Below are 26,180 nucleotides of genomic sequence, written 5' to 3' on the forward strand. Positions count from 1 at the left end.
ATTTACACTGTCTCAAGGGAGTCATTAAGTAAAGCTCCTTTTTAATACCTAAGAAAGAACTTAACAAATTAAGATTTAATTCTCATTAGATTTATGTTGTTTGGGACTTGGGACATTAGAAAAAAAATACTAAAAGATAATTTATGTTTTTGTGTTGCTGCTACCTGAGAAGGAAAACTAGATTTTCCACATTTCCCCAAACTGTGGAGGAAATCCTTCTGTCTAAACAGTAACTGGTGTCATCTCCCAGATTTATAAGCAAATTTTCATGAAAAGTTATAATAAGTTGTGGTGGTTAGGATCATAATCTCTAGGGGCAAATAATCCTTGACATGAATACCAGTTCCACCATTAAGCAATTGTATATTTTTCTCTGAGGCTTAGTTTCTTAATTTTTAAAGTGAGGTAGACAGGACTTCTGAGATTTGCTGTGAAGAAGCAAACTGTATTTAAAATGCTTAGCAACATGCCTGGTATGTAGAACATGTTCCATAAATATTGATCATTATTATTTCAGAATATAGATAAGACAAATAATTTCCTAATCACATTGTAACATGATATTTTAATATACTCTCATAAAACTGAGAATCCTGAACTTAAGTAAATTAGGCTTCTTGGAGGAAAGTTCTGTCCAGTTTCAGTCTGTCCCCCCCAACCCACCCACCGCCCATTTCCCACCTCAGCGTGCTCTATCAGCTGGTTTGTGCTGGAGAAGGCACCAATTCCTGGATTTAGTTTTCTTCCAGACACGTAGACAAAACCAACGTTGTATGAATATTTTGATCAGTAACTGGGGATCCTGGGCAGCCGCTCCCTGCTGTGGTCAGTAACTAAGTATACATTGTATAGTAAGGAAATCATAGGTGTCTGGGTCAATGAGAAATGCCCAGACACTTGCAGGAGTGGAAATTTTGTTCTAAACTATTACATTACAGCCTCCTCTTGGATGCTTTAAATGAATATCTGTAACTGACTTCCAACTCCAGACATGTAGAGATTTCCCCAGCAGCAGTTCAGGGGCTACCAAACTGCCCAGTCACTCCTTGATTTAGTTTAAGCCCTAGGAAAACCAAATTGCCTACTCAGGAAAATTCCAGTCCTTCTCAGACTTCTCCCAGGTAAGACTGGCCCTTGGGTGTACACTCCCTAGGACTATGACCTGACATTCCTAGGATAGAAAACTAGGGTCCAAGTTCATTCCACTTAACTGGAGCTATAAACATATGTCATCCTAAAACTCCTGCTATTCTTGCTTTGTTTAACTTTAGGTTCTCCTAACAACACACTCTCTTTCTCACATATGTACACCTTTCATTTGTATTCAGTTGTGTTAAAGCATTCAAAATACCTCAAATTTGGCCCAAAGCGAAGTTCCCAGTAAATATTTTAGGGTCTCTTTTACTCCATGATTTTAAAAAAATGTATGTATTTGTTTCTTTTGCGATAGAGTTTACCCTTGGAGGCTTGCTTTTCTCTGAAATTCCTTTCCATCAGGTCTCTGTGATAATGCCCTCTATTGCATTCCTCTCTGTTGAAGAATCAGATGTAGCTAAAAGGGGCAGCTGTTTATCATCTCTTCAGAATTTTTCTCTGTAAAGCCTGCTAAATGTCCCTTCAGAGGGTTACTTTTAAATTTTGAGTAGTAGAGGCTTGCTCTTCCTTTGCTGATCTTGGAACCTTGTATTTTATAAATTGTACATCACTCCTTATCAGCTGTTTAAGAGTTCAGACTAAGAATTCCCAATCAACCAGATATTGAGATAACAACCAGAGATATGTAAAAGTACGTTTACGTTAATGCTTTCTGTTTCATATGTGTCTTTGCCGTGGCCACCCAGATTCTGTCCTACATACCATCTTTGACTAATGGGGTTCTTTTTATCTAATATAATATAGATTAGAGGCAGTGTGGAGACCACTTTCTAAAGAGAAAAGCTTTCTCTTTCTGCCTCATCTTCTATCTGCCTTAGCTGAAATCGCAAGAATGTCCTGTCAATTCATTGATTTGTACAAGATCAATGTTACTGACTTCAGTAATATTTCTATCTGTTGGATAATAAAGTTCAATATCATTTCAAATTAAGAAAGTAAGTATTCCCTTGGAAAACACCACTGTCTTATACAAAGTTCAGTACTTCATTAAATGTTCTTTCCCAGTAATATGTTTAAAAGTTTACTCATTGTTTTGGCACTACCTTAGCCATATTTTTCCTTTTAAACCCAGTCTGGTTAAACTGGGCCTCCCTTCTCATGCTATCCCAGATCACCTAATCTCTACCTCAGTCTGCATTAAGTATTTTTAAGAAACACATAAAATAGACTTTCTTAATTTATACATTCTTTGAATCATTTCATCTAATCATTTGATCTCGAAAGAATTTACTATACCTCTTTTTAAAGCTGTGCTATATTTTTTAAAACCCTAAACATTTAATGATCTTTTACCTATAATTATGTAAGCAATTTTTACTGTAATTTTTGATATAATTGCACAAATCCTTTCAAGCTGTTTCTAAGAAACACAGGCATCAAGCTAAAATATTTAGCAAAGATGTCTCATTTGTTTAAAGCATTATAAATGTAAATTAACACAAAACCAATATGCCCCTTTTTATTAGCAAAATATTGAAAATATCTAGTGCTGGCAGGTCTTGGAGTATGACAGGCACTTCCAAACCCGGCTAAGGTATATTGCAAAAACCTGTTTGAAAGCAATGTCTTAATAAATATAGAGCATATATAACCCTGGGCTTCCCACGTCGCACAAGTGGTAAAGGATCCACCTACCAATGCAGGAGACTCAGGTTTGATCCCTGGATCAAGAAGAGCCCCTGGAGAAGGAAATGGCAACCCACTCCAGTGTTCTTGCCTGGAAAATTCCATTGATGTAAGAGCCTGGTGGACTACAGTCACGGGGTTGCAAAGAATTGGAGACAACTGAGTGCACACGTGTTGATAAATAATCCTAGAGTCAATTTCAAATTCATAAAATGCTAAGACATTGTAAAAAGCATCCTCTACCTAGTCAGTTACAGGAAAGATCATCTCCTAGGGGGTATATTGAAATAGAGTCCTAAGAACTAAGATGTGGTTGGTTATTAATTTTTTCCCTCTAAAATACATTTTTTTGCCTGTGGAAGCTTTCAGTTCAGTTCAGTCGCTCAGTCGTGTCCAACTCTTTGCAACTTCATGAATTACAGCATGCCAGGCCTCCCTGTCCATCACCAACTCCCGGAGTTCACTCAGACTCACGTCCATCGAGTCAGTGATGCCATCCAGCCATCTCATCCTCTGTCGTCCCCTTCTCCTCCCGCCCCCAACCCCTCCCAGCATCAGAGTCTTTTCCAATGAGTCAACTCTTTGCATGAGGTGGCCAAAGTACTGGAGTTTCAGCTTTAGCATCATTCCTTCCAAAGAAATCCCAGGACTGATCTCCTTTAGAATGGACTGGTTGGATCTCCTTGCAGTCCAAGGGACTCTCAAGAGTCTTCTCCAACACCACAGTTCAAAAGCATCAATTCTTCAGCACTCAGCTTTCTTCACAGTCCAACTCTCACATCCATACATGACCACTGGAAAAACCATAGCCTTGACTAGACGAACCTTTGTTGGCAAAGTAATGTCTCTGCTTTTCAATATGCTGTCTAGGTTGGCCATAATTTTTAGGCAATAAAAATATGAGTATTTTTTATTCCCAGTACTCTTATCCTTTTTGATTATAAGGCAAAAAAGTCTTTGGCAACTTCTAAAACTCTATTTGATAGTTGTTGGTAAGGTGGGGTCAGGGCTCATTTCTGAATTCCAAGGCTTAAATAACAGTTAAAACTTATTTATGTACTATATGTTAGACATTATTCTGAATACTTTTATACACATTCATTTGCTTAATCCTCCAAACCATCTAAGAGATTTTCTCCATTTTTGTCCAGTGCCACAGAGTCAAGAGCCAGGATTTATGTCCCAACAATCTTATTCCTTATTTAAAGGGTGTTAGTTGCTCAGGTATGCTCAACTCTGTGACCCCATGGACTGTGCCCTGCCAGGCTCCTCTGTCCATGGAATTTTCCAGGCAAGAATGCTGGAGTGGGTTGCTATGCCCTTCTCCGGGGGATCTTCCCAACCCAGGTATTGAACCCTGGTCTCCTGCATTGCAGGAGGATTCTTTACCATCTGAGCCACCAGGGAAGCCCAGACTGAAGATGTTAGTTGCTCAGACATGTCCAACTCTTTGTGACCCCATGGACGGAAGCCTTCCAGGCTCTACTGTCCATGAAATTCTCCATTCCCTTCTCCAGGAGATCTTTCTGACCCAGGGATCAAACCCAGGTCTCCTGCATTGCAGGCAGATCTGAGCCATCAGAGACCTTCTCAAACTAAGCCATCTTTTTTGGTCTTTCTCAATAAGATAAATCATGTTGTGCTTATATCCCTTCTGCTCAAGTATCATCAGACATAGATGACTGGTCATATTGTGACAAACTGGTCTATCCTATAATCAGTTGCCATAATTGTTTCTAGTTTTCACCTGTACAGTATGTATTTAATATTTATTCACAAGCAAGGGTATATTCAAAATATTTATAAACCCTTGAGGCAGGGACACTAGCCAGTCAGTGGGGACACCACCCAATCAGAATGCAAACAGCATTAAATAATCAGTAGGGTAGTATGGATATAAAAGGGATAGGTGTCAATCTACTCCACAACCAACTCACTATCCAGGCATGTCTGGGTACCTCAGGAAAACAAGCAGCTAAGTTTATCACTGACAGTGTACATTATGTTTAAAGATTGCATGTGAGATTAACCTTTGGAATTTGATAAAGACTCCATAATTATAACTGCAAAGCAAATCTTTCTGTATCTTGTGTTGTTTCCCCCAGGAATTGAAGACTCTAGTTCTCTTTGGACCTTCAGTTCACTTTTAGATATTCTTTGTTTTGTTACTTTTAGAGAACCATCTTTAATAGGAATATACTGGCAAGACTGTCTTAATTGTTAAATACATGCTCATCAGTACAGCCCGTCCTTCCTCCAGTACAAACTCCATATGTGGGTGTACACTTTGTGCTTCAAGGCCAAACTTGCCTGTTACTCCAGGGGATTGGAATTCACTCTTTCTACCAGATCTAATCTCTTGAATCTACTTGTCATCTCCACTGTATAATCATAAGGGATTTGATTTAGGCCATACCTGAGTGGTCTAGTGGTTTTTCCTACATTCTTCAATTTCTTCCTTAATTATGCAATAAGGAGCTCATGATATGAGCCACAGGATTGAGCCACAGTCAGCTCCCATTCTTGTTTATTCTGACTGTATCAAGAGCTTTTCCATTTTAAGTTGCAAAGAATATAATCAATCTGATTTCAGTATTGACCATCTGGTGATGTTCATGTGTAAAGTCATCTCTTATGTTGTTGGAAAAGGCTGTTGGCTATGACCAGGGTGTTCTCTTGTCAAAATTCTGTTAGTCTTTGCCCTGCTTCATTTTGTGCTTCAAGGCCAAACTTGCCTGTTAATCCAGGTATCTCTTGATTTCCTACTTTTGCATTCTAATCCCCTGTGTTGAAAAGGACATCCTTTTTTAGTGTTAGTTCTAGAAGGTCTTGTAGGTTTTCACAGAACCACAGCTTCTTTGGCATTAGTGATTAGGGCATAGACTTGGATTACTGGGATGTTGAATGTTTTGTCTTGGAAACAGACCGAGATCATTCTGCCATTTTTCAGACTCTTTTATGGACTATGAGGGCTACTCAATTTCTTCTAAGGTATTCTTGCCCATAGTAGTAGATTTAATGATCATCTGAATTAAATTAACCCATTCTCATCCATTTTAATTTCACTGATTCCTAAGATATCATTGTTTACTCTTGCCATCTCCTGCTTGACCATGTTCAATTTACCTTGATTCATGGACCTAACATTCCAGGTTCCTATGCAATATTGTTCTTTACCATATCGGACTGTTCTTTCATTACAACTGAGTGTTGTTTCCACTTTGGCCTGGTCTCTTCATTCTTTCTGGAGCTATTTGTCTGCTCTTCCCCAATAGCATATGTATATTGGACACCTACCAACCTGGGGGACTCATCTTCCGGTATCATATCTTTTTTGCCTCTTCATACTGTTCATGTGGTTCTGAAGGCAAGAATGCTGAAGTGGTTTGCCATTCCCTTCTACAGTGGACCATGTTTGGTCAGAACTCTTCACCATGACCTGTCCATCTTCAGTGTCCCTACACGGCATGTGGCTCATAGTTTCTTTGAGTTACACAAGGCTGTGATCCATGTGATCATTTTGGTTCACTTTCTGTGATTGTTGTTTCTGTTCTAGAGGCTGTAGGATTATATTTCTTGCTTTTTCTATCTGCCCTCTGGTAGATGAGTCTGAGCCTTGTGCAAGCTTCCTGATGGGAGGGACTGACTGAGGGGAACCTAGGTCTTGCTCTGGTGGGCAGGGCCATGCTCAGTACACCTTTAATTCAAATTCTGCTGATGAATGGGGCTGTGCTCCCTCCCTGTTAGTTGTTTGGCCTGAGGTGACTCAGTCCAGGAGTCTATAGACTGTTTGGTAGTGAGAATGTTAACAGCCTCAGTAGGGAGGCCTGAGGTCCCCAAAGGGCAGGAGGAAATAAAACTGCAAATGGCAAACTTTTTTTTTTTTTCCTTTCTCTTTTAATCCTGTGTTGTTATGGAGACACCTGGCTCCACCTGAACTGAACTTTATCTCAAACCTTGAGCTAACCAATGCATTTTTCTCATGGAAGTATCTTTCTTAAGCTATGTTAATAAACTATGTGTTTGCTTGGAAATTTGCCTTTCTTCAAGGTTCCTGTCAATTGTTTTATGGCCCTGAATGACTCACCTTGTGCCAATGTTATCTCAAAGTGCATGTTGTGGGTGAGGGGCCTGATGCAACTCTCTCAGTTTTGAGGCATTTCCTTTCTCTAACTAGCAGCTTGCTAAAAGGTATATAACTCCTTGCTAAAAACTAGCAAGGGGGCACTCTTTCTGTCCCCCTTCTTATGTCTATGTCAAAAGCTTTCTCTGTCTCTTTTATACTTTAATAAAACTTTATTACACAAAAAGCTCTGAGCAATCAAGCCTCGTCACTGGCCCAGGATTGAATTCCTCTCCTCCAAAAGCCAAGAATCCCAGGGTCATGGCTTGTAGCAGCAACCTTTCATCTTGGTGGCTCATCCAGAATTCTTCAGGACAAGGTAAAGATGCTCAGAGATTTAGTTCTTTGTTCTCCTAGTAAACACGTTTTCTGCTTTACCTTACTAACTCTACAGTGTGCCTGTGTGTGTGATTGATTGAAAGAGATGCACAAGCAAGTGCAAAGCAAGAGCTGTGTCCTAATCTGCGGTTCCACGGTGACCTCCTATGGTTTATGGCAGAAACCCTGTCAGGGGATTATACCAACCTGCTAATGTCAAGAGGCACTCAATGTTTCCTCTGGGGGAGCAGCCAGACATAGATGAAGCCTGTGGACCGAACGCTCCTTTCTCAGTGAAACTTTCCGGTCTCTTTGACCACTTCATAACGGTCTGGGAGTTGAAACTACTAACCTAATCTGTCAGGTCATCCACTTGCAAGGGACTTGTGATCCATGCTGTTACTGTGTACTTTTACTTAGACCCCAACTATAGAAGTGCCTAGCCTTGCTAGGAGCTGAAAGTTACAAGAATACATTCAGGAGTGAGGTGGAGCTCTGGCTCCAGGAACGTCTCTCAGGCTAGAGGTCACTCTCTTGGCTGCCTGCCTCAGGGGCCAGCAACCTGAAAGAGAGTTTTTGTCATGGCTGTGCCTCTGATCTATGTAGATAGAGGCACTGCTGGTGACCATGAGGTTTTTGAGGGCACAGATCAGGGATTACAGAATCTAGTCAGATTGGATGTGCAATGGGCTTCTTCCTTTGGTAATGCTAGCTCTTAGTGGACCAGAGGAGGCTCTCAGGTGGCTTTTGTCTCAACTCCTTAGGTATTCTTTCTGTGGAATCTGTGGAAATGAACTGGAAGGATTGGCCTAATAGCTCGAGGACAAAAATCACTTTTTCCTCTCTGGCCAGCCCTCCAAAAGGATTTATGCCACCATGTGTTCCAGGAAGGAGGACCCCTTCCAGGGCCCGAAACTAGGCTCTTGTCTAACACTCGGAAATGAATTGTCTGAGGAGACACATGTGCTGACAAAGCAAGAGATTTTATTGGGAAGGAACACCTGGGTGGAGAGCAGTAGGGTAAGGGAACCCAGGAGAACTGCTCTGCCATGGGGCTCGCAATATCGGGTTTTATGGTGATGGGAATAGTTTCCGGGTGGTCTTTGACCAATCATTCTAATTCAGAGTCTTTCCTGGTGGCACACACATCACTCAGCCAAGATGGATGCTAGCGAGAGGGATTCTGGGAAGTGGACGGACACATGGTGTCTCCTTTAGACCTTTCCCAAACTCTTCTGGTTGGTGGTGGCTTATTAGTTCCGAATTCCTTATCAGGATCTCCTGTCATAAAACAACTCATACAAATGGTTACCTGGCCAGGATGGGTGGTTTCAATCAGTGTGCTTCCCCTAACACATACACCTCCCAAGATTGCTGCTGCCACCATGGTTGGCCTCTGCTGACCTATGCCTCTGCAGGAATTCCCCCAAACACTCAAGGCAGGTCTGACTCAGTCTCTTGTGGGGTCACTTCTCCTTTTCCCTGGGTCCTGGTGCACATAAATTTTTGGTTGTGCCCTCCAAGAGTCTCTGCTTCCCCAAGTCCTGTGAAAGCTCTATAATCAAATCCCACTGTCCTTCAAAGTTAGATTCCCTGGGGATTCCCAGTCCATTAGCTGGATCCACAGGTCAGAAAGTCTGATGTGGGGCCTAGAACCTTTGCAACAGCGTTAGAACTTCTTTAGTATTACTGTTTTCCAGTTGTGGGTCGCCCACCCGACGGGTATGAAATTTGATTTTAATGCAGTTGTTCCTCTCCTGCCATCTCTTTATGGCTTCTGCTTTGTGCTTTGTGCTTGGACATGGGTTAGCTTTTTTTTTGATAGGTTCCATCATCTTCCTGTCGATGGTTGTTCAGCAGCTAGTTGAAATTTTGGTGTTCTTACAGGAGAAGATGAGCACAAGTCCTTTTACTCCACCATCTTGATTTGAGGTTAATAGCAGGTGTTTTATACTTAGGCCTTGCCATTGGTTATGAATTTGCAATAAATAATTATTTAATTCCTTGCCCCACAGTGTACTCATCTATAAAATGGTCACATTAGTATGTACTTTATAGCGTTGTTGCTGGGATCACGTAAAGAAATGTTTATAACATATGTAGCAAATTTCCTGTCACATCACGGAGAGTTACTGAAAGTGAAGTCAAAGTGAAAGTTACTCAGTTGCATCTGACTCTGCGACCCCATGGACTATATAGTCCATGAAACTCTCCAGGGTGGAATACTGGAGTGGGTAGCCCTTCTCTTCTCCAGGGGATCTTCGAACCCAGGGATCAAACCCAGGTCTCTCACAAAGCAGGTGGATTCTTTACCAGCTGAGCCACAAGGGAAGCCCAAGAATACTGGAGTGGGTAGCCTATTCTTTCTCCAGTGGATCTTCCCGATTCAGGAATTGAACTGGTGTCTCCTGCATTGCAAGTGGATTCTTTACTAACAGCTATCAGGGAAGCCTACGAATTACTGAGTGACTTCTATTAAATACAAAGTGGACCACAGCAGAGCTTCTCATGTGAGTGGGTGAAGGAGGTCTTTCTCTTTGCTTAAGCTGTCTTTGTGGGCAGCAAAAAAACCCAAAAAACCACTGAGAGCTTTGTAAGATCAACTTTTTGTAGTTGACTTTATTTACTTTATATATCTGAGTTTGAGTGTTCACCTGGAAGGCAAGAACATCCAGAAACCATATCACTCCAAAGAAGTGTAGCTGTAATGGTCACACCTGGACATGCCCAAAAGATGATTGGCTTCTTAGCCTCTTGATGATGCACACAGCATGGAATGGAAGGAGAGTAGGCTTTGGAATGGGACTCAGGTCCACTGCTGGAACATCTTTGTGACTTTGAGCAGTTTGCTTACTCTTTCAACCTCCACATTCTCATTTTAAATGGAGAGCAAATAGGGATTTAAATGGCAACTGTTAAAGTTCACAACTAATTACCCTGCCTTTTAACATCTTTTCAAAGATTTATCTGCATCGAAAAGGCCTCTTTAACTCCTCATCTTTTTAAGGTTCTATATAGATTTTCTTTTTGAAATTTTTTCTTTTCTTTGATTTATACTCCATTACTTTGATAGAGAAGTCAATAAAGCAGAAGTAGATATTTTTCTGGAACTCTTGCTTTTTTGATGATCCAATGGATGTTGGCACTGATGAAGGCTTTCTTATCTCTCCTTGCTATTCTTTGGAACTCTGTATTCAAATGGGTATATCTTTCTTTTTCTCCTTTGCCTTTAGCTTCTATTCTTTTCTCAACTATAAGGCCTCCTCAGACCACCATTTTGCCTTTTTGCATTTCTTTTTCTTGGCGATGGTCTTGATCCCTGCTTCCTGTATAATGTCACCAACCTCAGTCCATAGTTCTTCAGGCACTCATTCTATCAGATCTAATCCCTTGAATCTATTTGTCACTTCCACTGTATAATCATAAGGGATTTGATTTAGGTCATACCTGAATGGTCTAGTGGTTTTCCCTGCTTTCTTCAACTTAAGTCTGAATTTGGCAATAAAGAGTTCATGATCTGAGCCACAGTCAGCTCCCACTCTTGTTTTTGCTGACTGTATAGAGCTTCACCATCTTTGGCTGCAAAGTATATAACCAATGTGATTTCGGTATTGACCATCTGGTGATATCCATGTATAGAGTCTTATCGTGTATTGTTAAAAGAGGGTATTTGTTCTTTTTGTGGATCTAAAATAACACCTTAGATCTATGAAAGATACAGAGAATACTATACCCAACCATATATGCCCCATCCAGCTTAATATAATTGACTCTTCCTAGGGGCCCTCCTGTGTAGGAGCAAGAGTCACTTCAGAAGAAATTTTGATTTTCATAATGAAATCCAGAGAAAGGTATAGGAGTGTACCCATGGAAAGACAGGTTTGTAAAGATCATTGTTGTATAATGTAGGTTGCCAGGTTTATCTGTAGATTTCAATGTGAGAGAAGGTGGAAAAAGAGTTACCCTTTCTTAAGAAAAAATGAGAAGAAAAGGAAATGGAACCTTTGGGGATGAATCAGGTTTCAATTGAGGCTGGGAAACAGCAGAAATCTCAGCTGGTTATGGCAGGTAAAAGGCAGTTTAGTGTGGAATAATGTTTTCAGAGGGCACATGGGAGAGATTTGAGAGGGGCAGGTGAAGTAGGAGGCTTGGACAGGGGAGAAGCAACACAGAACCTAGGAAAGGGAATATGTGAGAAGATGAGTGTCTTGTTCAGAGGGAAATGCCAGCTTTTGCAGAAATATTAAGATGAAAAAGAACAATTCAGGAATTTCAAGCATAACCTGCCAGGGTGGTTCAGTACATTCATTTGTGTCTTAGGAAATATTCTACTACAAGCAGCTGCTTAGCTAAAGATTTAGGTACAAATGACTTAATTAAGATAGTACTCCCAGGAGAAACCAGTTAGGGAGTTGGGTGGCCAGCATGCTAGGTGGGATGAGAACGTAACCCAGGTGAGCCTAGGACATGCAAAAAGTAGTTGCCTTGGGCTTCTGGGAAATTTCTAAACAAGAGGTGCTGGCTGAAAATACTATTTTCACTGGAATTTGGAAGTGTGTGGAAGTCAAGCCCAGGCGACTCCTGCAGCTGTACTATTACCACAAGGAAAGCTGGACTGCATGTGGAGCAAAGCAGAAACATAGGACTCAGTAACATGATTCTTGGATGAAATTGGTCTGAGGCTTCCCTGATAGCTCAGTTGGTAAAAAAAAAATCCGCCTGCAATGAAGGAGACCTCAGTTTGATTCCTGGGTTGGGAAGATCTGCTGGAGAAGGGATAGGCTACACTCCAGTATTCTTGGGCTTCCCTTGTGGCTCAGATGGTAAAGAATCCACCTGCAGTGTGGGAGGCCTGGGTTCGATCCCTGGGCTGGAAAGATCCCCTGAAGAAGGGAAGGGCTACTCACTCCAGTATTCAGCCCTAGAGAACTCCATGGACTAAGCCACAGGACTGGAAAAGGTCACTTTTCATTCTCCTATCCCAAAGAAAGGCAATGCCAAAGGATGTTCAAAGTATCACAAATTTGCACTCATCTCACACACTAGCAAAATAATGTTCAAAAATCTCCAAGTCAGGCTTCAACAGTGAACCGAGAAGTTCAAGATGTTCAAGCTGTATTTAGAAAAGGCAGAGGAACCAGAGATCACATCGCCAACATATGTTGGATCATCGTAAAAGCAAGAGAGTTCCAGAAAAACATCTGCTTTGTTGACTATGCCAAAGCCTTTGCTGTGTGGATTACAACAAATTGTGGAAAAGTTCAAGAGATGGGAATACCAGACCACCTGACCTGCCTCCTGAGAAATCTGTATGGAGGTCAAGAAGCAACAGTTATAACAACTGGTTCCAAATTGGGAAAGGAGTACATCAAGGCTGTATATCGTCACCCTGCTTATTTAACTCATATGCAGAGTACATCATGCGAAATGCTGGGCTGAATGAAGCACAAACTGGAATCAAGATAGTGAGGAGAAATATCAATATCCTCAGATATGCAGATGACACCGCCCTTATGGCAGAAAGTAAAGAAGAACTAAAGAGCCTCTTGATGAAAGTGAAAGAGAAAGGTGAAAAAGCTGGCTTAAAACTCAACATTCTGAAAACTAAGATGACGGCATCCAGTCCCATCACTTCATGGCAAATAGATGGGGAAACAATGGAAACAGTGACAGACTTTTATCTTTTTGGGCTCCAAAATTACTGCAGATTGTGGCTGCAGCCATGAAATTAAAAGACGCTTGCTCCTTGGAAGAAAAGCTATGACCAACCTAGACAACATATTAAAAAGCAGAGACGTTCCTTTGCTGACAAAGGTCCGTCTATTATGGATGTGAGAGTTGGACTATAAAGAAAGCTGAGCGCCAAAGAATTGATACTTTTGAACTGTGGTGTTGGAGAAGAATCTTGTGAGTTCCTTGGACTGCAAGGGGATCCAACCAGTCAGTCATAAGGTAAATCAATCAGTCCTGAATATTCATTGGAAGGACTGATGCTGAAGCTGCAACTCCAGTACTGTGGCCACCTGATGTGAAGAACTGACTCATTGGAAAAGACCCTGATGCTAGGAAAGATTGAAGGCAGGAGGAGACGGAGATAACAGAGGATGAGATGGTTGGATGGCATCACCGACTCAATGGACATGAGTTTGAGCAAGCTTCTGGAGTTGATGATAGACAGGGAAGCCTGGTGTGCTGCAATCAGTGGGGTCACAGAGTCGGACATGACTGAGTGACTTTCACTTTCACTTTCCAGAATTTTCAGTTATGTTTCTCAGAAAATTTCCTTTGTTTTCTAAGCCAGTTTGTTCCAGAATTTTGCTGTTGTTGTTATTACTTGCAACAGAAGTCTAAATTCTCAGTTTAAGAACCATGCCATATTTATCTAAATGTAATTTAATCTTGGGATTGAAAGTAATCAAAAATGACTAATGACATTAAATAGTCTTCTGACACAGCTGAAATATTTCATAGCATTAAATGAAAAAAGTTTTCCATTCCCATTGACAAGGAAAAAGGAAATTATACATTCACCAATATCTCTTCTAATTTGTCTTCTGGTCTTGCAATTTGTCTTTTTTTTTTTAATTTGACCTAGGTCCTCCAAACTAATTTTCCCCATTGAATTTAGCTTTTTATTTTATGTGCAAAACAACTCCATATCCTAAGTGTGGATATCGATTACAGTTCTAAGTTTTGTACATTCCTGTGCTTTTAGTGTTGCATACATTGACATAGGTCTGCAAGTTTTTCATATCTTTGAAGGGCCTTTTACCATTCATTTGTCTGCCCTGTGAATCCCAAAGATGTGATAGCAGAAATCACTGAATTCCAAGGATGCCCTTGCTTTGTTTTTCTACTTTTCTTTTCTGAAGAGTCAAAGCATATCTGTTGTTTTTAGGGGCATTTACTTTCTTTGACAACTATCTTCTTTCAGGTACCTCCTGAAAGAGGTACTCAAAATTTCAGGTAACTCAAAATTCTCTCCCTGTATTTATTTTAATTTTTTATTTTTTAATTGGAGCATAATGGCTTTACAATATTGTATTGGGTGGACACAGTGGGGGAAGGAGTGGGTGGGACAAACTGAGAGAATAACATTGAAACATATGTATTGCCAGATGTAAAAAGATAGCCAGTAGAAATTTGCTGTATGACAGAGGAAACTCAAATCCAGTGCCCTCTTCATATTTTTCTCCCACCATTTGACGTTGGTTGTATTTCTCTCTCCACCTCCAATTATTTGAAGTGTCCTTGTCTCTTACTTTCTTGCTTTCTTCCTTAGGCTAATATGAGAGACTGCATTGCTCCTCTTTCCCTTTGGACATTTTAAGAGTGGCCCACAAAAACCAAGCAGCCTTAAGATCATCTTGCCTCCTCTTCTCTTTTTGGCACTAATCAGCATATTTTATTTCCCATTTCTGCCTGCCTGCTGCCTTAAGCCTTGTCTCTTTCTCTTTTGCTTCCAGTTGTTTTTAATCTGAGTGACTCATTTGCTGAGAGCTTCCCTTGAGCTCAATAGTCCTGGTGTTGCTTGCTCATTATAAAAGGTAAGGCAAATTTAATCTGTGTAACTGAGCCAAGATATTTGGATAGTACTTTCATTTTAGAAGAAAGTTGAGATATGTTATGGGTTTAGGAAATAATGTTAGTAAGAATTTGAGGTTTGATTTCTGTGTTACTGTTTATGCGGTAGCTGTAGTTGTTGTTCAGTCCCTAAGTTGTGCCCTACTCTTTGTCACCCCAAGGATGTAGCATACCAGGCTCCTCCACTGTCTCCCGAAGTCTGCTCATATTCATGTCCATTGAATTGGTGATGCTTTCTAACCATCTCATCCTTTGCCACCCCTTTCTCCTTTTATCATCAGTCTTTCCCAGTAGCAGGGTCTTTTCCAATGAGTAGGCTCTTTGCATCTGGTGGCAAAAGTATTGGAGCTTCAGCCACAGTCCTTCCAATGAATATTCAGGGTTGATTTCCTTTAGGATTGACAGGTTTGATCTCCTTGCAGTCCAAAGGACCCTCAAGAGTCTTCTCCAGCATCACAATTAGAAAGCATCAATCTTCTTTGGCTCTCAGCCTTCTTTATGGTCCAGATCTCACATCCCTACATGACTACTGAAAAAATCTTAGCTTTGTACAGACCTTTGTCGGCAAAGTGATGTCTCTGCTTTTGAATACGCTGTCTAGGTTTGTCATAGCTTTCCTTCCAAGGAGCAAGTGTCTTTTAATATTATGGCTACAGTCACTGTCTGCAGTGATTTTTGGAGCCCAAGAAAATAAAATATGACACTGCTTCCTCTTTTCCCCCTTCTGTTTGCCATGAAGTGATGGGACTAGATGCCATGATCTTGCATGCTCAGCTGCTTCAGTCGCGTCCTACTCTTTTCGACCCTATGGACTGTAGCACATCAGACTCCTCTGTCCATGGGGATTCTCCAGGCAGCAATACTGGAGTAGGTTGCCATTTCCTTCTCCAGGGGATCTTGCCGACCCAAGGATTGAACCCATGTCTCTTAAGTTTCCTGCATTGGCAGGCATGTTCTTTACCACTGAAAGTGAAAGTGAAGTCACTCAGTTGGGTCCGACTCTTTGCGTTCCCATGGATTGCAGCCTAAGAGGCTCCTCTGTCTTTGGGATTTTCCTGGCAAGAATACTAGAGTGGGTTGCCATTTGCTTCTCCAGGAGATCTTCCCAACCCAGGGATTGAACTTGGGTCTCCCGCAGTGTAGGCAGACACTTTACCGTCTGAGCCACCAGGGAAGTCTTTACCACTAGCACCTCCTAAACAATGATTTTATTTTATTTTAACAATGTCAATATCTAATAGAGGATTATTTAACTTAATTTCAATATACAGTCATTAAAAGAAAAGAGAAATAGAAACAATAGAGAAGAGTAACAGTATGTACATCACCAAATGGGGCCAAATGTCATCCAAACTTAAGCAGCATGCTGGAAAGTCCAGAGTAACAGCAATCTGGAATCCCAGCTAAGAAAAGGTCCTGGGCAGTGTGCTCACTCCACGAGTGAGACTTCAGTTTTGGGAGTTCCTGCTTATAGTCCCAAACCACAAACTGATATCATCATCAGTTTCTGCACAAAAATGTAGCTCTTGTTTTACTTTAACATTTTTATAATGCTGTTTATTTTATCTTGTGAGTCATAGGATTTTGTAAAAACCCTGGTGTGATTGGTCAAGCCTCCAAGGGCTTACGAATTCCATGGCCCACTTCCTTCCTTATCTAAAGTACTTACCCCTGACTTGCTGACCTTGCAGGCAGCAGTGGAATCTGGGCAGTGGCCAGGCAGGAAAAGAAACAAGATCAGAGGATTGCTCTCCTGCTTCTGAAGTCTGAACCAAGACTTCTTCCATTTTAACTTCCCAAACAGTTGACCTCATGATTGTGTATGCTGAAGAGCATAGGAATAATGCAAAGTATTATGAGTAACATGAGCAGTCTTGTTAATTATGTAGGACAAATAACAATTCCAGATGGTCAAAAGAAACAAGATAATCAAAGAAATAAGCCAGGGGTTAAACAATGCAGAAAACCATTCCTGAGCAGTAGTGGGTGTAGTAAATAACAAGTCCCACCATAAATAAGAAGTATGTTTTGTACATTAACTCCTGTATCCATTAACTTATCAGCTATAATAGTAACAACAGAATGTTCTATCAAGGTACAATTATGTTTTTCCTTTTGTAATTGTAATACTTTGTAATTTTGTAGTTTTGTAATACTTTGGTTTCTTTGCAAAATCTTACATAGGGGTTCTAAAGAAAAGCTAATATCAGGAATAGATAAAGTAGGAAATAGCATTTAAGTGGATAACACCTGAGCTTTCATGGGGGATGGGGTGGAATAATAGATGGTCCCCTTCCAATATAAAAGATCAACATGTGTTAGGCATCCAGAGAAAGGGGTTCTTAAGTGATATATAGAGGTAGTGTTTGCATCATCAGTTATAATACGTACTAATTGAGGGGCTATTTTAAAAAACGTGTTGTAGGTTTTAGAGGACACAGTCCATTCACAATAGTTGATGGAGTTCTCCAGTAAGCAGGGTTCCTCAAATGCGAGAAGTCGGTCCACATAGCAGTCTCTCATTAGCCTTGTCACAGTCTACCAGTAAGTGGGTGAGACTATAAAGTGACACATGACATTGACATATTATACTTCTGTTCAGGCTTGAGCTGCGTTTTTACCAATGCTGTGTAATCTAGCAGACAGGTAAATTTTGCCCATATAAAGGAAAAGTTAAGAAAGGACAGGCCTTGTTTCCTGGGCAGGTGAAGTTATCCTGAGTTCAGGTCAAGTTCAGGTTTCTCTAGCTGAAGATTCACCTACAGTTTTCTTCATATTTTTCTTTTAATGGTAGCATATCCTTGAATGTTGAGGTGTGAATGACAACCCACAGTACAGTCTGGCTCCAAGAATAACCTATTCATGAGAATAACAGTGAGTTCATGGTGTATATTTTCATTTTGGGGGGCTGGGGGGAGGTCCAGGGATCGTCACTAATACAGTTTTATCCTTCCCCTGAGCAATCACATCAGCAGGTATGGGAAGACAACTAGGCTGCTTCATTCAGACTTTAACTCTGATTGCATATATTTCTTTTCTTTTTTTTTTTTAAAGTAAAAGATCATCCTTTGTCCAGTTGTTTTTAAACATTGCTGCTCATTAAAGTCACATCTGGAGCTTTGGAGAAAAAAACAATATCTGGGCATTTGTATTTATCAAAAAATTCAAAATAATTCTAATGTGCATCTGGACTTTAAAAAGTGATTATAGGTTTTTCTATTAAATGTTAGTTTTAGTGATATAGAATTCTATTATTTTCTGTGGACCAATCATGATACAATGGTAATAAAACAGATAGTAGTTACATAATCACAAACATAATAGTAGAGGATGTTTATCAGTTTTCACTATCAATAGCCAAACAGAAAATAAAAAATAATTACAATTGCAAACCATAATGGAAACATGATTGACCTAAAATATAAAATAATTACATACAATCTGGGGGGGTTAAGTAGAGAGATGTGGTAAGTGGAAGTGCATATTTTTCTTAAAAAAAAAAAATTTTATATATGCATATTTTTCATCCACCCAGCCAATCTATGTCTTTTGGTTGGTGCATTTAATCCATTTACAGTTAAGGTAATTATTGACCTGTATGATTCTATTACTATTTTCTTAATAGTTTTGGGCTTATTTTTTATAGATCTTTTCATTCTTTTGTGTTTCCTGCCTAGAGAAGTTTCTTTAGTATTTGTTGTAAAGCTGTTTTGATGGTGTTGCATTCTCTTCACTTTTGCTTGTCTCTAAAGCTTTTGATTTTCTCCATGAAATCTAATTGAGAATTTTGCTGGGTAGAATATTCTTGGTTGTGGGTTCTATTGTTTCATCACTTTAAATATATCATGTCATTACTTCTGACTTGCAGAGTTTCTGTTTAGAAATCAGCTGATAATCTTACATGAGTTCTCTTGTATGTTATTTGTTGTTTTCCCCTTGTTGCTTTTAATATTTTATCTTTGTCTTTAATTTTTGTCATTTTCATTACTATGTATCTCAGTGTGTTCCTCCTTGGGTTTGTCTTTAATTTTTGTCATTTTCATTTATGTATCTCAGTGTGTTCCTCCTTGGGTTTATCCTTCCTGGGACTCTCCATACTTGCTTCCTGGACTTGGTTGACTATTTCCTTTCTCATGTTAGGGAGGTTTTATCTCTTAAAATATTGTCTTCAGCTATTATCTCTTCAAATATTTTCTCAAGTCTATACTATCTCTTTTCTTCGTCTGGGACCCCTATAATGTGAATGTTGGTGCACTTAATGTTGTCCCAGAGGTCTCTTAGGCTGTCTTCATTTCTTCTCATTCTTTTCTCTATATTTTGTTTTATGGCAATGATTTCCACCATTCTTTCTTCCAGGTCACTAATCCATTCTTCTGCCTCAGTTATTCTGCTATTGATTCCTTCCAGTGTATTGTTCCTGTATGTTTTTATTTCTTCTAGGGCTTTGGTAAACAGTTTTCACATCTTTTCCATTCTTTTTTTAAAATCCTGGATCATCTTCACTATTATTATTCTGAATTCTTTTTCTGGAAGGTTGCCTATCTCCACTTCATTTAGCTGTTTTTCTGAGGTTTTATCTTGTCCCTTCACCTGGAACATAATCCTCTGCCTTTCTTTTTGATTAACTCTCTGTGATGTGGTTTTCATCCTGGTGGCTGCAGGATTGTAGGTCTTGCTCCTTCTGCCTCTCCTCTGGTGAATGAGGATAAGAGGCTTGTGTAAACTTCCTGATGGGAGGGACTGGCTGTGGGTAAAACTGAATCTTGCTCTGGTGGGCAGGGCTGTGCTCAGTAGAACTTTAATCTGATTGTCTGCTGATGGGTAGTGATGCTCTCTCTCACTGTTAGCTATTTGGCCTGAGGCAACCCTGCCCTGGTATCTAGAGCTCTATCATAGGTCTAATGGTGACCTCCAAGAGGGCTCATGCAATGGGGCATCTCCCAGGACTGCTGCTGCCATTGCACCTGTCCCTGTGGTGAGCCAATGCCAACCCACAGCTCCGCAGAAGACCTTCCAACACTAGTAAGTAGGTCCGGTTCAGTCTCCTGTGGGGTCATTGCTTTCCCCTGGGTCCTGGTGTGCACAAGATTTAGTTTGTGACTTCCAAGAATGAAGTCTCTGTTTCCTCTAGTCCTATGGAAGTCCTGCAGTCAAATCTTGCTGGCCTTCAAAGTCAGATTCCCTGAGGATTCCTAATTCATTTGCCAGATCCTCAGGCTGGGAAGCCTGATATGCATGGGGCTCTCACAACAGTGGAAGAATTTCTTTGGTATTATTATTCTCCAATTTGTTGGTCGTCCAGCCAGCAGGTGTGGGATTTGACTTTATCTTGTTTACATCCCTCCCACCATCTCACTGTGGCTTCTCCTTTATCTTTGGACATGGAATATGTTTTCTGATGGGTTCCAGTGTCCTCCTGTCAATAGTTGTCCTACAGCTAGTTGTTATTTTGGTCATCTCACTGGAGGGGATGAATGCATGTCCATTTATTCTGCCATCTTGAACCAATCCCCAGTGTGTATAACTGATCTTAGTTTTTTAATGTTGAGTTTCAAGTCATCTTTTTAATTCTTCCTTTTCACCCTCATCAAGAGGCTCTTTAGTTCCTCTTCATTTTCTGCCATTATAGTGGCATCATCTACATTTCTGAGGTTGTTTATATTTCTCCTGGAAATCTTGATTCCAGCTTCTGATTCATCCAGCCCAATATTTCTTATGATAATAAGTTAAACAGGGTGACAATATACAACCTTGTCATACTCCTTTCCCAATTTTGAACCAAATCATTGTTCCATGTCTGGTTCTAATGTTGCTTCTTGACTTGCATACAAGTTTCTCAGGAAGCAGGGAAGGTGGTCTGATACACTAATCTCTTTAAGAATTTTCTGTGTTTTGTTGTGATCAACACAGTCAGAGGTGTTAGCATAGTCAATGAATTAGAAGCAGATGTTTTTTCTGGAACTCCCTTGATTTCTCCATGATACAACAAATGCTGGAAATTTGACCTCTGGTTCCTCTGCTTTTCTAAACCCAGCTTGTACATCTGGAAGTTCTAAGTTCACATACTGCTGAAGCGTAGCTTGAAGGATTTTGAGCATTACCTTACTAGCATGTTAAATGAGTGCAATTTTATGGTACTTGGAACTTTCTTTGGCATTGCCCTTATTTGGGATTGGAATAAAAACTGACCTTTTCAAGTCCCGTGGCTACTGCTGAGTTTTCCAAATTTGCTGACATGTTGAGTGCAGCACTTTAACTGCATCATCTTTTAGGATTTTAAATAGCTCAGCTGGAATTCCATCACCTGCACTAGCTTTGTTCATATTGATGCTTCCTGCTAAAGCTGAAACTCCAATACTTTGGCCACCTCATGCGAAGAGTTGACTCATTGGAAAAGACTCTGATGCTGGGAGGGATTGGGGCAGGAGGAGAAGGGGAACGACAGAGGATGAGATGGCTGGATGGCATCACTGACTCAATGGACATGAGTTTGAGTGAACTCCGGGAGTTGGTGATGGACAGGGAGGCCTGGCGTGCTGCAATTCATGGGGTTGCAAAGACTTGGACACAACTGAGTGACTTAAATTGAAGAAAGTAGGGCAAACCACTAGAGCATCCAGGTATGACCTAAATCAAATCCCTTATGATTATACAGTGGAAGTGAGAAATAGATTTAAGGGCCTAGATCTGATAGATAGAGTGCCTGATGAACTATGGACTGAGGTTCATGACATTGTACAGGAGACAGGGATCAAGACCATCCCTGTGAAAAAGAAATGCAAAAAGCAAAATGGCTGTCTGGGGAGGCCTTACAAATAGCTGTGAAAAGAAGAGAAGCAGAAAGCAAAGGAGAAAAGGAAAGATATAAGCATCTGAATGCAGAGTTCCAAAGAATAGCACGAAGAGATAAGAAAGCCTTCCTCAGCGATCAATGCAAAGAAATAGAGGAAAACAACAGAATGGGAAAGACTAGAGATCTCTTCAAGAAAATTAGAGATACCAAGGGAACATTTCATGCAAAGATGGGCTCGATAAAGGACAGAAATGGTATGGACCTAACAGAAGCAGAAGATATTAAGAAGAGGTGGCAAGAATACACAGAAGAACTGTACAAAAAAGATCTTCATGACCCAGATAATCATGATGATATGATCACTCACCTAGAGCCAGACATCCTGGAATGTGAAGTCAAGTGGGCCTTAGAAAGCATCACTATGAACAAAGCTAGTGGAGGAGATGGAATTCCAGTTGAGCTATTTCATATCCTGAAAGATGATGCTGTGAAAGTGCTGCACTCAATATGCCAACAAATTTGGAAAACTCAGCAGTGGCCACAGGACTGGAAAAGGTCAGTTTTCATTCCAATCCCAAAGAAAGGCAGTGCCAAAGAAAGCTAAAACTACCGCACAGTTGCACTCATCTCACACGCTAGTAAAGTAATGCTGAAAATTCTTCAAGCCAGGCTTCAGCAATATGTGAACCGTGAACTTCCAGATATTCAAGCTGGTTTTAGAAAAGGCAGAGGAACCAGAGATCAAATTGCCAACATCTGCTAGATTATCGAAAAAGCAAGAGAGTTCCAGAAAAACATCTATTTCTGCTTTATTGACTATGCCAAAGCCTTTGACTGTGTGGATCACAATAAACTGTGGAAAATTCTGAAAGAGATGGGAATACCAGACCACCTGACCTGCTTCTTGAAAAACCTGTATGCAGGTGAGGAAGCAACAGTTAGAACTGGACATGGAACAACAGACTGGTTCCAAATAGGAAAAAGAGTACGTCAAGTCTGTATCTTGTCACCCTGCTTATTTAACTTATATGCAGAGTATATCATGAGAAGCGCTGGGCTGGAAGAAACACAAGCTGGAATCAAGATTGCTGGGAGAAATATCAATAACCTCAGATATGCAGATGACACCACCCTTATGGCAGAAAGTGAAGAGGAACTAAAAAGCCCATGATGAAAGTGAAAGAGGAGAGTGAAAAAGTTGGCTTAAAGCTCAACATTCAGAAAACGAAGATCATGGCATCTTGTCCCATCACTTCATGGGAAATAGATGGGGAAACAGTGGAAACAGTGTCAGACTTTATTTCTGGGGGGCTCCAAAATCACTGCAGATGGTGACTGCAGCCATGAAATTAAAAGACGCTTACTACTTGAAAGAAAAGTTATGACCAACCTAGATAGCATATTGAAAAGCAGAGATATTACATTGCCTACAAAGATCCCTCTAGTCCAGGCTATGGTTTTTCCTGTGGTCATGTATGGATATGAGAGTTGGACTGTGAAGAAACCTGAGTGCTGAAGAATTGATGCTTTTGAACTGTGGTGTTGGAGAAGACTCTTGAGAGTCCCTTGGACTACAAGGAGATCCAACCAGTCCATTCTGAAGGAGATCAGCCCTGGGGTTTCTTTGGAAGGAATGATGCTAAAGCTGAAACTCCAGTACTTTGGCCACTTCATGCGAAGAGCTGACTCATTGGAAAAGACTCTGATGCTGGGAGGATTGGGGGCAGGAGGAAGAGGGGATGACAGAGGATGAGATGGCTGGATGGCATCACTGACTTGATGGACGTGAGGTTGAGTGGCTGGATGGCATCACCGACTTGATGGACGTGAGGTTGAGTGAACTCCCAGAGATGGTGGTTGACAGGGAGGCCTGGCATGCTGCAATTTATGGGGTTGCAGTGAGTCAGACACGACTGAGCGACTGAACTGAACTGAACTGAACTGAGCGACTGAACTGAACTGAAGGCCTGCTCGACTTCACACTCCAGGATGTCTGGCTGTAGGTGAGTGACCACACCATTATAGTTATTTGGGTCGTTATAACCTTTTTATATAGTTCCTGTGCTCCGTTAGGTCCTTGCCCAGTCTCTCCTTTATTGTGCCTGTCCTTGTGTGAAATGTTCCCTGATTTTTATATTCACATCTAATTCATACAAGAATATATATACTTTCTAGTTACACTGATCTGCTTTTTACATCTATGAAATGGAATTTAATATGAAGATCTGGTTCAAGGAGAAAATCCCTCACTTTATTTTCTATCACTATATAATTGGTCTGAAATGATAAGCACTGGGTTAACTGAAATCTAAATACTTTTCTGTGCATGTGTCCAGCTATCTGCTTTTATTTTGGACACAGTTTGTTGAGACAGACAATATTTTATTTGCAATTATGCATCTCCCCCAACTTTCATGCCTTGCTAATTTACTTTGATTTTTTCAGTTTACAGCTTGAAGACTTTTTGATTTAGACAATTTAAGACATTCAGTTCTGTTCAAGACAAGTAATAGATTTTTATTTTTTATTAGCTTTTTTCTTTTCTCCAATTCCATTGTGGTCACTTCCTTAGTATTTCCTTTCTGCAAGGGATTTTTCTCAGGTGAGGAAAGTGCCTTTACCTAGTCTGGTAGCTCAGAAGAGAATGTGCAACAGCATGTCCTGCAATTGAAGAGAGAGGGAATAGAAAGGAAGAGGTGATAACGGTGTTCTTTTCTTCCACTTTTCCTTCTGAGGCTCCATTTCCTTCCAATTGGCAGGAAAATAGCACCAATTGATAGGAAAGAAAACCTCATGGAATCTGCACTCTCTATTGTCTTCTGTGAACTTAAGAGTCCTCCTTTTTTCCTTTTCTTTATCCCTGTCTCTTGGTTGCTTGATTGGTTTAGGGGGGAAAAAAAGTAAACTTTCACCTCCCCTCCCCTTTTAATATGCAGCAGTTTAATTAGGGTATATCTTGGTCCTGAGTATTCTGTATCACTGTTTCTGGAACATAGGATGTTCTTTTAATCAAAATTCAATTTTATCTTCATTTCAGAGAATTTTTTTGTTTTTTTCTTTGATTTATCAGGATATCTCAAGTCTTTCTGTACTATGGTATGAAATAAGAGAATGTTCTAATCATGATGTCATCTGCCTCTGATTCCTGGCACAGAGTCCTAAAACCCTTGTAATTTCCTAGGGAAAAGGAATACTAGGAGTATCTCTAGTTCTGATACTTGTCTTTGATGTCCTTTCTGACATAGAACTCCTGAAACCCCTGCAGATTCCTGAGTAAAAAAAATACTAGGAATGTCTTTTGTTCTAATAAGGCATCTCTTGGTGGACCCTTAAATGGCTCTTGGATAGGGACTGGTCCCCAGAAAGATCAGCAAGACTAGAAAGCCTGGCCCCTTACTTCACTGAGAGAAAAGGCAAAGGCCAAAAATAGTTAATCAATGATCATACCTGTGTAATGAAGCCTCCATAAAATTTCCAATTCTGTGGGGATCAGAGAGCTTCCATATGGGTGACCACATTCACATACCAGTAGGGGTGATACACCCCAGCTCCATGTGGACGTCCCAGAAGCTCCTGCACTTGGGGCCCTCCAAGACCTTGCCTGTGTAACTCTTCATCTGACTCTGTGTTCTTTATCATATCCTTTCATCAACTGACAAAGATGAGTGTTTCCTTGAGTTCTGTGAGTTACTCCACCAAATAATCAAATCCAGTGCAGAGGAGGTTATAGGAATCTCCAATTTATAGCCAAGTCAGACAGAATTTATGGGTAACCTAGGGACCTACTTGGAGAAGGCAATGGCACCCCACTCCAGTACTCTTGCCTGGAAAATCCCATGGACGGAGGAGCCTGGTAGGCTGTAGACCATGGGGTCTCGAAGAGTCGGACACGACTAAGTGACTTCACTTTCACTTTTCCCTTTCATGCATTGGAGAAGGAAATGGCAACCCACTCCAGTGTTCTTGCCTGGAGAATCCCAGGGACGGGGGAGCCTGGTAGGCTGCCCTCTATGGGGTCGCACAGAGTTGGACACGACTGAAGCGACTTAGCAGCAGCAGCAGCAGGGACCTACTACTGGAGATTGGCTTCTGAAGTAGGGGACAGTCTTGTGGAACTGAATGAGTCCTTAACCTATGGAATCTGACAATATCTCCAGTAAATAGGGTTAGAATGTTAAATCATAACAGTACCCAGCTGGTATAACAGAATTGCTTTGGTGAGGCAAAATCCCCCACACATTTGATGACCAAAAGTATCAGCAGTAGTTTTCTGTGTGAATAGTATAGAAGGCACATGGGGAAAACTGTAGGTTTTTTTAATTTTTGTTTTTGTTTTTAATTAATTTATTCATTGGCTAATTACTTTACAATATTGTAATGGCTTTCACTATACATCCACACGAATCAGCCATGAGTGTACATGTGTCCCCCATCCTGAACTCCCTTCCCACCTCCCTCCCCATTCCATCGCTCAGGGTTATCCCAGTATACTGGCCCTGAGTGCCCTGTTTCATGCATTGAACTTGAACTAGTGATCTATTTCACATATGGTAATATACATGTTTCAGTGCTATTCTCTCA

General features: G+C 40.7%; 1 protein-coding gene across 6 annotated transcripts in view; it reads left to right on the forward strand.

The window, feature by feature from the left end:
• The window catches only part of HHLA2 (HHLA2 member of B7 family), a 127,329-nt gene that overhangs the window by 10,879 nt on the left and 90,270 nt on the right, over nt 1-26,180 (forward strand). The window contains exon 1 of one of the 6 annotated variants that reach the window (XM_061386720.1): nt 14,301-14,769. The exons of the other annotated variants lie outside the window; for them this stretch is intronic. The gene's annotated coding sequence lies outside the window, so the exon portion shown is untranslated. Of the gene's footprint in view, nt 1-14,300; nt 14,770-26,180 lie in introns of those variants that run through there. 6 annotated transcript variants of the gene reach the window in all.

Source organism: Bos javanicus, chromosome 1 (assembly GCF_032452875.1).
Source record: "Bos javanicus breed banteng chromosome 1, ARS-OSU_banteng_1.0, whole genome shotgun sequence".
Classification (NCBI taxonomy): domain Eukaryota; kingdom Metazoa; phylum Chordata; class Mammalia; order Artiodactyla; family Bovidae; genus Bos; species Bos javanicus.